The sequence below is a fragment of the Danio rerio genome, chromosome 12 (genome assembly GCF_052040795.2).
Source record: "Danio rerio strain M-AB ecotype USA chromosome 12, GRCz13ab, whole genome shotgun sequence".
In the NCBI taxonomy this organism is placed as follows: Eukaryota; Metazoa; Chordata; class Actinopteri; order Cypriniformes; family Danionidae; genus Danio; species Danio rerio.
The window spans coordinates 39,157,501-39,170,000 of NC_141032.1; the positions used below are offsets into that span (position 1 = coordinate 39,157,501).

At 33.4% G+C, this 12,500-nt stretch overlaps 2 protein-coding genes across 2 annotated transcripts in view; both read left to right on the top strand.

Moving 5' to 3' along the window:
* unk (unk zinc finger) overlaps window positions 1–12,500 on the top strand; it is a 449,165-nt gene that overhangs the window by 247,295 nt on the left and 189,370 nt on the right. The window lies entirely within an intron of this gene.
* Window positions 1–12,500, top strand: part of LOC147834533 (uncharacterized) — a 57,739-nt gene that overhangs the window by 33,802 nt on the left and 11,437 nt on the right. The window lies entirely within an intron of this gene.

Consider the following 12,500-nt stretch of genomic DNA (forward strand, 5'->3'; position numbering starts at 1 on the left):
TCTACATTGTCAGGATGATGAAGATCAAACCAGAGTTGACATTTCAGCAAGACAATAATCCAAAACACAGCCAAGGAAACTCGCAAGTACTTTCAGAGAAAGAAAATCAAGCTGTAGAATGGCCCAGCCAATCACCTAATTTGAATCCGATAGAAAATACAAAAAATCTCAGATTTAATGGACAAGACCCACAAAACCATCAAGATTTTTACATTCTGTTGAAGTCTGTGGAAAAACTCACTCCTGAGCAGTTAATGTGACTTCATTTTCCATATTAGAGGCATCATCATCTGTTTAGCTGTGCCTTTACTGAATGAGCACTGTGCTGCGTCCGACAGATCGCACTATTATGTTTTTCGTTTTCTTTTTCATTCTTTTATAACCTATTTCAACTCATTTTAATTTGTTTTTATCTGTTTTTAATAATTTTTATTGTCTGCATTTTATGTTCCTAAACTTGTCTTTTTTATTCCTGTTTATGTAAAGCACTTTGAATTGCCACTGTGTATGAAATGTGCTATAGAAATAAACTTGCCTTGCCTTGCATTAAGTTGCCATCACTAAAAATGTCTTTAATATAAAGTTTTAAATACATTTCAGTAGTTCAGTACCCTCTCCTTGTGTCATTGCATTGTTATTACACATAATTATTTTTTCAGATTTCTTTGTTTTGTTTTATTTTTATGTTTGTATTGTTTGGGTTTTTACCAGAATCTGGTTTGATTGCATGTCAACAGCTCCTTTAGAAATATCGTTCCCAGGAGAAAACATGACATGTTCAATACTATTTATTCACCTCGTAAATATTTAAATTTATTTTTGGCATATTTGTTTTTTTTTCTGCCTTTTTTCCCACCACCACAAAAGAAGTCACTAACTAAATGTTGCATCTTTAATCCTAGACTTATACTTTAAAGATCTGTAACAGATCCGACTGAAAACATTCTTCTCTACTGTATATTTGGCATTCGGAGCAGCCAGGCTTTATCATAGTGGGTTTAACAGATTTCGGTTACATTTCACTTTCTTTTTGGCAGGCATTTGGTACCTATAAAACGAGCACTAGAATGGCCTCCTTAAAAATCCATTTCGATGGTTCGTTGAATGAGATTTGATAGTGTTCCACACTTTACCCTCAGACTTTTACCTCCCTGTATTAAAATTAACAATCTAGAACTGCATGAAATGTTCTGAGCCCTGGAGCCCCAAGAGCAAAAACTATAGACAAATTTATGATGTTTTTCCGTAAGTTACCACAGCATTGCGGGAATACGTGCGTCTGAATATTATGTTCCATGAGTTTTTGCACTCTGTTTTCCTGGAAGTCATTAGTAAATATCTATATATTTAAAAAGATGCATTTTTGCTAGTGATGTGTATCACACTTTATTGCTATCTAGGGAGTTGCATTTTTTTTTATCTAAATAAAATAATATTTGTTTTGTGAGGCAGTCAATAACCTGCTAGTTCACAAAATCCTTAAAACTCTGCTGATTTTGGTCTTCAAAAACTGGCCAGACATTGGAAAGGAGCTTTAGTCTCACCTGATAAAATAATGATATTTCAAGACTGGAAAAACCACAGAACAAAAGAGATTAACTGAAGCAATTTTTCATGAATGAAGTGGTTGATGCCTGTGAGACAGAACCACAAACTCTGTCGCTATACTGATGGAAAAACAGACCAAATATAACACATTATAGATTGTGTCAAGACCTATTTTTCCCTTTTAAACTTTGAAAAACTCTTTTTTTTTTTTTTTTTGGTTGTTTGAACATATTCAACAGCATTAGTATCTACGCCACAAATGCAATACAATCGAATGGGTTTTTGACTACCTTGTTAAAAGCTCAGTGTACTAGCTCAAAACATTTTAATACCCATTTACACAGTGTAGTTCGCTTGTGATCGGATTGACAAAAACCAAGTGTAAAGAGGGGCTTATAAACTTCTGGAAAACGCACACACACCTTACTAAAAGTGCATCTGTTGTTCACATGCTGCAGGAATCCACTCCTTGGCATCTGTCAAGTACTTATAGCATTTGCACATGCCTTTCTGAATGCATTTTACATTCACATCACTCTTGCACCTGTCTCATCAAAAGGAGGATAAAGATACATTATGAAGAATAGTCCAAATTTGGTTCTAGTTTAAAGCCTCAAGGCTTTGATAGATTGAACTTTTACAACAGAGCCTCACATGAGGTCTTTGCCCCCTTTATTGATCCTAAAAACTGGAACTGTTTGATCTTGAGGTTGCATTTTTATGTTCTTGCCAAGAAGTCACTTTTTTTGACTTTGCGTATTTGTAGTAGAGAATAAGGCATGTGATATCTATTGGTAATACTGTACAAACTGTTTCCATCACACTTCTTAAAGGGATAGTTCATTTAAATCAATTTTAAACATTGTCACAAAATTCAATGTAACAGATCTGTTTAAATTTCATTTCTTTTGTTGTATCCAAAAAATGTTTAAAAAATAACTTTTGCTGCTTATTTAAAATGAGTTGAAAAAGCAACATCCTTAAGGTGTTTTTAGGACAACTTAATTGTTATATATTCAATCCACTTTTGCAAAAAACAACATAAAAGAATTGTATGGAACCCAGCATAGTATTTGTATTTCCAATGTTAACAGGATTCTAAGGGTGCGTCCCAAATCGCATACTTATGCACTATTTTATGCCATGTTGTGCGCTTATTCACACTAAGATTTCTACAAATTTGAAAAATAAATACCGTGATGATGCACTTATTCAATAGTTAAACATAAGTGTGGAATTTTGAACACTTCATGCACTCAACACTGCGGTTTTAATCACGTAGTGGAAGGAGAGCAGCTGTCCGGCATTGTGGTTGGATTTCTTTATTTATTCTTTATTTTTAAAAGGTAAATTCTCCCACAAAAGTGATTGTCTTACTGGTTGTTCGGTAATTTATTTCCCCAATTTGGCAACCATTAAACGTCACTTGGGAAGTTTTGAATTCCCTTTATCCAAAAACATTTGTGTAAACATTGTGTAAACTCTACACTACCCAGTTGAATGTATAAGAGCATAAGTATATAGAGTATAAGTGAATAGTGTACGCAACATAACACTTTTTTTTTTTTTTTTTATTACATTTTGTGTTCAACAAAACTAAAAAAAACTTGAGGATTGAGTAAATAGTAAGTGTTCAATTTTGGATGAACTGTCTCTCTAACTAGTCCTACCTAGCATAAACAAGCCTAGGAGTGTCCACTGTAATTTATATCTCTGATTTTGAAATCATTTAACATTGCTTGGGAAAGGTTTGATTTTCTATTAACTAAAAAAAAAAAAAAAACAGTTGTGTTCCATTTGGGATGACACTAAACTCTATGTGGTTGTGTATACAGTAAGTGCATAAAGGTATTGTGTATAACTGCATAGTGTACGCAACTTAACACTTTTTTTAATGACCTTTCGTGTTCAACACAAATTTCTCCCACATATGTGATTATGCCTTTTCCTAGGTATACTATTCGGTAGTTTGGTAATTTATATCCCCAATTTGGCAACCGTGAAACATCACTTCGGAAAGTTTTGCAATTATATATATATATATATATATATATATATATATATATATATATATATATATATATATATATATATATATATACACATATATATAAATATATATAAATATAAATATATATAAATATAAATATAAATAAAAAAACATTTGTGTTTTATTTAGGATGACACTAAACTCTACACGGTTGAGTATATAAGTGCATAGTGTAATAGTGCATTGTGTACGCAACTTGACACTTTTTTTATTATCTTTTGTGTAAATAAAACAAAATGAGTGAGTAAATAATCAGTAAGTTGTCCATTTTTAATGAACTGTCTCTTTAACTAGTCCTACCCAGCGTAAACAAGCCTTGGACTTTCCACTTTCCATTCAATAAAAAAAAAAAAAAAAAAAAAAACATGTTTTTTTTTTTTTTTTTTTTTTAAAAACACTCTTAAGAGGTTGAGTGTCAAATTGCCTTTTTTGTTTAACACAAAATTTTCCCACATAAGTGGTTATACCTTACCTTAGGTATACTCTTTGGTAGTTTGGTAATTTATATCCCCAATCTGGCAATCATTAAAGGTCGCTTGGGAAAGGTTTGATTTTCAATTAACTACAAAAAAACATTTGTGTTCTATTTGTGACAACTCTAAACTGTACACCATGCGGTTGAACGTATAAACACATAAGTGTATAGTGTATAAGTGCAGAGTTTACGTAACTTAGCACTTTTTTATGACTTTTTGTGTTCATCAAAACTAAAAACCTCAAACAGGTTTGAAACAACTGGAGGAGTGAGTAAATACTGTTCATTTTTGGATGAACTGTCTCTTTAACTAGCACTACCCAGCATATACAAGCCTAGGAGTGTCCACTTTCTATTCAGTAAAACAAACAAAATAAAAAAACATTAGTGTTCCATTTGGGACGACACTAAACTCTACACTATGTGGTTAAGTTTATTAGTGCATAATGTATGCAACTTAACATTTTTCAAGTTGCCTTTTGTGTTCAACACAAACAAACAGATTTAAAAGCATTCGAGGGGTGAGTAAATAGTCATAAATGTTTATTTTTGGATGAACTGTCCCTTTAACTAGCACTACCAAGCCTACTGTAGGAGTGTCCACTTTCCATTCTTCCTCACCTTGTTCATTTTGCATACAAACCGATTTGCAAGTAAAACATCTTCTTTGTACACAGCAACCAAATGCAGCCCTTAATGTAACTCAACAGCACTGTGGCACATCTTTTCCCCCCACAAACCAGTTGTTTAAAACAGACTTCTGATAAACTGTGTCTTTTCTTCTCTCCCACATCTCATATGATTTCTGGCATCTTTGCATTACTCCAAACTGGCAGCACTTACACCATTTCCACTGCTCTTCAGCTTAAAGATTGCCCAGATTGTGATTGTGTCCAGAGGCAAGTGCTCTTGAAATGAGGATATACTACTTCCCAGCTTGAAATACAGATGCTCTTTAGGAAGAAGGCCCATCAGGTTGACAAAAAGCAACTCTTTAAAAAGCGGCTGGACTGCCCTGGTGATCCAGAGCCAGGAGCAGCGAAAGGTTAAAAGCGCCCGAGCCACACAGATGCATTCTTCAAGAGGCGAGTAATGGGATCAGGGCTTCCATAACTCTTACCAAGAGCCAATCCTCCCTCATTTTGCCCTGGTTAGTCCTCAAAGGGAAGTCTGCTTGTCAGTGGAGGCTGGGTAGAGGTTTTAACTGCTTGCTTCCTCTGCTGGCCTGAAACTCGATTTCCATGGTGTGCTGGAGAGGACACCATTTGAAACCAGGAAATAAAGATCTTTTAATATGGCCCATATAACCTGCTCTGGCATGAAGCGATTGAAATAGCCATCATTTGAGACATCCCACAGCCTCCACAAGAACCAAGGAAAGTCCAGTGTTTCTGTTGTATTCCTAAAGGGTTAATTATTTTAGCAAATTTTAAAAAAGTCCCGATGATGAATTGCCTGTGCTTTACTTATTGTTAAAATATACACTTAATGACCTTTTGATTAACTCAATGAATGTTTAATATATATATTTATTTTCTTTAATACATTTTTTTTTAGTTTTATTTAATATATTTAAAGTATGTTAAGTGATTAAATTTATTTTATTTTACAGTTACACTTATAGATAAACTACTTACATATTTTGCCCGTCTGTATTTATGTTTGTATTTTGATGTCAACCATTCTATTTAACCTTCTTTCAATCCTTTCATCCATCCATCGTTCTATATAATTGTCATTCTGTCTATCTGTCTGTACATCAGTCCATCCATCTATCACTATATATATTTATTCATCGCTCCATCCATTCCTCCATCCATCCATCCATCCATCCATCCATCCATCCATCCATCCATCCATTCCTCCATCAGTCCATTTATCCATCTGTCCATCCGATTTATCCATACATCTCTCCGTATATTCATGCGTCCATTGTTCTATATATTTGTCTATACATCTATCCAACCATCAGTCCATCTATCCATTATTCTATATATCCATCCAACCATCTATCTACCCATCAGTCGGTACATCCATCCATCCATCCATCCATCCATCCATCCATCCATCCATCCATCCATCCATCCATCCATCCATCCATCCATCCATCCAATGTTCCAGCCGTCCCTCTGTCTGTACATTTATTCATTCATCCATCCATCAGTCCATACATTCATCCATTTACCCAACAATCCATTGTTCTATATATCCATCCGTCTGTTTATCCATCCATTTGTATGTCCTTCTGTTTGCCCATTCATCGATCCATCCGTCTGTCCGTACCCAACTATCCATCGTTCTATATATTCATTCGTCCGTCCTTCTGTTTGTTTATCCATTTTTCTATCTGTTCATTTCTCCATACTTCTGTCCATACCATCCATCTGTTTATCCATCCATCCGTTTGTCTATCCATCAGTTCATCAATCCATCAGTCCATCTGTTTATCCATTCATCCATCTGTCTACCTATCCATTTGTCCATCCGTCCGTCTGGCCGTCCATCCATTTATCAATTGTCCCATCTGCAATTATAAGAACCAAAAAATGTTCAGTGGTGTTGCTAGTTTTTCTACATTCATTCATTCATTCATTCATTCATTTTCTTTTTGGCTTAGTGCCCTTTGTTAATTTTGGGTCGCCACAGCGGAATGAACTGCCAACTTATGCAGCATTTGATTTACACAGAGTTTGCCCTTCCAGCCGCAACCCATCACTGGGAAACATCCATACACACTCGCTCACACACATACATCATAGACAATTTAGCTTACCCAGTTCACCTATACTGCATGTTTTTGGATTTCGGGGAAATAGGAGCACCCAGAGGAAACTCGTGCACGGGGAGAACATGCAAACTCCACACATAAATGTCAACTGACCCAGCCGAGGCTCGAACCCAGCGACCTTCTTGCTGTGCAAAGATTGTACTACCCACTGCACCACCGTGCTGCCTTACTATTTATTTTTTTTTCTACTGGGTTAAAATTATTTTAAGTCCAGAATCATGGTGATGGTATTGTGCACGCTTTGCTGTTATTTGTCATTATAACATACTTGAACAACCTGATTGGCCTTTATTCTGGATCGCCGTTCCTCAGTCTGCAGAAGTCAAACTCTTATTCTAATCCACAGCAACCTGAGAAAGTCCAAAGAGAGGTCTCTGTAAAAACACAAACTTGACCTCTCACCTCTGTTTCTTCTGTAAAAACCCGCACGTCTGTTTAGTGACCTAATGCCAGGAGAAAGTCACTCTGGACTACTGCATCCATGTGATGATATGCGAGTTCACCTTACCTCTAAATCTCAAGTGGGACCTCATTTGTATGTTGTTGGCGTTTGTTTCTGCTCCTGTGACTTATTTGTCATGGTGGTCCCGTGTACTGTATGGGGGCAGGATTTGGGGATGTAAATGTGGTCAGACTGCCGAACTTGGGAGATGGAGAGCCAAAGGCCCAGCAGGCGTGTCAGACTTCCGCTGTTGAAAGAAGCCATGGTGTGTCGCTCATTATGAGAAGCCGTATTTCAGTAATGTGGGCTAGAGAGGGGCCTAAACAAATACAGGCTTTCTGTAACCTGGAGGTTAGAAGGGACGACGTGCCTGCTCCATGCTAAATGTCAAACTGATGTAATTGATTTTAAAACATTTGTCTTCTGTGAAAAAGAACACACCCAGACAACATGCTGACTGGCTCTATCAGTATTTCCATAAAAACAAAAAATACAAAACAAAAAAAAACATTACACAGTATTTTCCTTTTGCATCATGTTTTTTATATATATATATATATATATATATATATATATATATATATATATATATATATATATATATATATATATATATATATATATAGTAGTATTAGTAATAGTAGTAGTAATAATAATAATAATAATATTAGTAATAATATTAATATTAGTAATAATAATAATAATAGCTTTAATAACAGTATAAATCAACTTTTTATTTTATAAAACACTTTATATAATTTTATCTTTATTTATCTTTTTTGAAATCTTAATCTTAGTTTTTACGAAATTATTATTTTTTGTCATTACTGTATCATTACACAAATTTTGGTATTTTGATCTTAAGTTTAGCAGAAACAGTCAATTTAAATATTTAAATTAAAATAATTTTATGTAATTCATTTTGTTATCAATACAATTAAAATATGTATAACTATAATAATAGTAGTAAATATCATATAAAAAATAAATTACATTATTATTAATAATATAATTATTAATAACTGTTAACTCTTAAGTTTAGCAGAAATTATAAATTTAAATATTTAAATTCAATTAATTTAATATAATACAATTTTTATCAATAATTAAAATATGTTTGTATAATAACTATAATAGTAATACATAAATAATAGTTATAACAATAATAAAAATTATTATTATTAGTAGTAGTATCATCATTATTATTATTATTAACTATTATTAACTCTTAAGTTTAGCAGAAATTATACATTTAAATATTTAAATTCAATTAATTTAATATAATACAATTTTTATCAATAATTAAAATATGTTCGTATAATAACTATAATAGTAATACATAAATAATAAGTATAACAATAATAATAATTATTATTAGTATAAGTAGTAGTATCATCATTATTATTATTATTGACTATTATTAACTCTTAAGTTCAGCAGAAATTATACATTTAAATATTTAAATTCAATTAATTTAATATAAATACATTTTTATTAATAAAATAAAAATATGTACTTTAGGGGGAAGAGCCATATATTTGCTATCACAACAACAACAACAATAATAATAATAATAATAAAATGAAATTTAACTACAACAATAGCTATAATAATATTATTAATAATAATAGTATGTATATTTATTATTATTATTATTATTATTGTTATTAGTGTTATCTTGACATTGCTCAGTGGAGTCCATAAGACCATAATTGTGCTTGAAGTAAATACGTTCAGTTCTGATTTCAAATAGACTTTAGAAATCGATACTGATGGCTTCAATCCAGTTTCTCAAATGGTATCAGCTGATAAATGTGAAGCACAGAGCAATTACAGTACAGCCTGTGCTGGCGATGCTCGTATTTCATCAGCTCCTCTCGAGCGAATCCCAGCGTTGCTGCTAATTAAAAGGGCTTCATTGTGTTGATCGGATCCCCCTTTTCACCTCACCTTGGATCAGGTGACGCCAACAAGGGAGAAAGGGATCGAGGGATTAGCAATGCAAAACAAAGCTCTGTAGCATGTCCTCAGTGTGCTCCTGGTTCGCCACCTGGACTCTGTTATCTGACCCTAAAAGATGCACATACAGTAGATGCCAACACACTAACCTGGATCATATTCACCGGCTCACCTTCAGCCAAATAGGGGCTACAGTAAGGCCCAATCCAAGTTTAATGTTTTACTCTTGGCCCTTAAAACAGATTGTGAAGGGGAAGGGTTTAGCTACACTGTAAAAAAAATCCGTTATCCGTTTTTTTTTTTGGCAACTGGAGTGCCAGAAAAAAATTTCAGCAAATTTCTATCATTTAACATTGTTATTTTATGCTAAATTTCTGTAATTTATTGGTCGTTATTTTATGTTTTTTTCCGGCACCCCAGCAAATTTCCGGCACAGTGTAGCGTGAACACTGTCTTCTGAACTCGGGTGCACACCCGTGAACCTGGGGTACAGTTCGTGCAAATGTGGTTCATTTCTGATATGGTTGGTTTCAGTTTCCTTTGGTTTTGAGTGTTGTCCTGATAAATCTCCATTTCAAGGGCTGTCTAGACCTTCACCTTAAGCCTCATTAACTCAAAATAATAAAATTATTTTATCACGAGCAAGTGACGGATCGTTGCCAACCAGGTGGGCGTTTTGAAAGTTGAGAATCCTTCAACTTTATGCAAATGAAGAGCAACTTTCTTGAGTGACAGCCAATTGGAGCACCAGTGGATCTCCGCTTGCTCAGAGGCTGGTTGTGTTCTCCGTGCTGTAGAGCTACACAGACCTGCGTTTTGTAGCAGGTCGCCACCCAGGGCTGCTTTTCCAAAAACCATCGTTAGCCAACTAAGGTTACAAGTTCCATCGTTACAAATAGTTTATATTCATCATAGTATAGTTTGTTGATTTGGTATATTTAGTATAGTTTGCTATATTTAGTATGGTTTGGTATATTTAGTATAGTTTGCTATATTTAGTATAGTTTGGTATATTTAGTATGGTTTGGTATATTTTGTATAGTTTGCTATATTTAGTATAGTTTGCTATATTTAGTATAGTTTGGTATATTTAGTATGGTTTGGTATATTTAGTATAGTTTGCTATATTTAGTATGGTTTGGTATATTTAGTATAGTTTGCTATATTTAGTATAGTTTGCTATATTTAGTATAGTTTGCTATATTTAGTATAGTTTGCTATATTTAGTGTAGTTTGCTATATTTAGTAAAGTTTGCTATATTTAGTGTAGCTTGCTATATTTAGTGTAGCTTGCTATATTTAGTATAGTTTGCTATATTTAGTGTAGTTTGCTATATTTAGTGTAGTTTGCTATATTTAGTGTAGTTTGCTATATTTAGTGTAGTTTGCTATATTTAGTGTAGTTTGCTATATTTAGTATAGTTTGCTATATTTAGTATAGTTTGCTATATTTAGTGTGGTTTGCTATATTTAGTATGGTTTGCTATATTTAGTGTAGTTTGCTATATTTAGTATGGTTTGCTATATTTAGTATGGTTTGGTATATTTAGTATGGTTTGGTATATTTAGTATGGTTTGGTATATTTAGTATGGTTTGGTATATTTAGTATGGTTTGCTATATTTAGTATGATTTGGTATATTTAGTATGGTTTGTTGATTAGGTCTTTCCAAACTGCGAATATTTTCAAATAATATTTGTCAAGGAAACATTGGCCCTATAAGTGTAATTTACATACATTTAGATTAAGTTGAAAAACGAGTGCTTGTTTTTACCAAAACTAATAATAGATATATATTTTTTTTAAATGCTGGTCCAACGTAATATGCATAATTTTTTTTCTATAAAGAATTTGTTACTCCATCCTATTTAGAGCTTCATCATGGACGTTTGATGTTATAACTAACGTGGTTGAATGATGAATTTGCGACAAAGCAAACTACAGTTTTGGGAAACACTCATCACTACATCGTTCTTTTCCCAAACCATGATAGTTCATGTGCGAGTTACGTCGTTGTTTGGTGAATGAGACATTAGCCCTATGCCTTCAAGCTGAAGAAAATTGGGACACCCTTACCCCTTCACATGAACTTGCAAATTGAGGGGAATGGGTAAGTGGTAGAATTGGGATTTTGCCTAGATTGGGCTTGTTTTGTTTGATTTAAATGTGCATAATTAATCATGCAGCGTTTGTGTAATGAGAAAGCAGACCTGTAAAAATTAACTTGACGTGCCATTTTTATATACATTACGTTAGTTAAGCATTATGGCATGGACGTTGTTTATGAAGAGTTCAGCCAATGCATCAGTGTAATTGATGTGCTTCTTTGATTTTTCAAATTGCCAGCCAGTCTGTAATTGTAGGCCCTATTCCATAATAAATTCCAAAAAGTACAGTATGTCATGTAACCAGTGTATATGTCTCAGGAAAAGGTGCCTAAAGCAAAACAATGGCACATTTCATGTGACGCGAAAGCCAAACATGGGATGTCTGCGTGAATTTGTCTGGCTCAAGCGCTGGCTCAGACGTAACATAACCTGTTTACGCTGTCGTCAGGTTTTAGATACATTAATCATACAGTGAGACCTTGAGAAAGCCCACTCCTGCAGAGAAATAACAAACTTCCATATTTATAAGGCTGCAACTGGGTCTTATAGACTCGGTGCACTTCATAGCAGCACATTTGTCATGGCTGCATAAACAAAAAAATAAATAAAAAATGAGGAAGTTGTTGCATGACATGTTATATAGCAAAAGGGAAGATTTCCTTTAAGATTTAGTTACATTTTTAATAAAGTATCAAGATTTTCTTATGTTTATTATCTATCTGTTTGTCTCTCTGACTTTGTGATTGTTCAGTAAATGTTCTTGTAAATTGCTAAGTCATTTTAATAGAGTAATGTAAACGTGCCCAGTGTCTGATATAAACCAACATAATACCCACCATAACCAATTAATATCCATTAGATCTGAGCCTATATTTAAGTCTGTGAATATTTGAATTTAAGCCTATTTAAATGAAATGTATGTATCAAGTGAAACATAAATAAATATGTTTTCCATTGGTTTATAGTTTGTTGTGACAGCAGAACATTTGACCAAGATACAACAATTTGAATATCTGGAATATGAGAGTTCAATAAAATCTCAAAAGTTGAAAAAGTACTTACTAGCAAGGCATATTACTTACTAAACTAAAGTTTTGTTATATTTACTGTTAGAATCTATATTATTTACC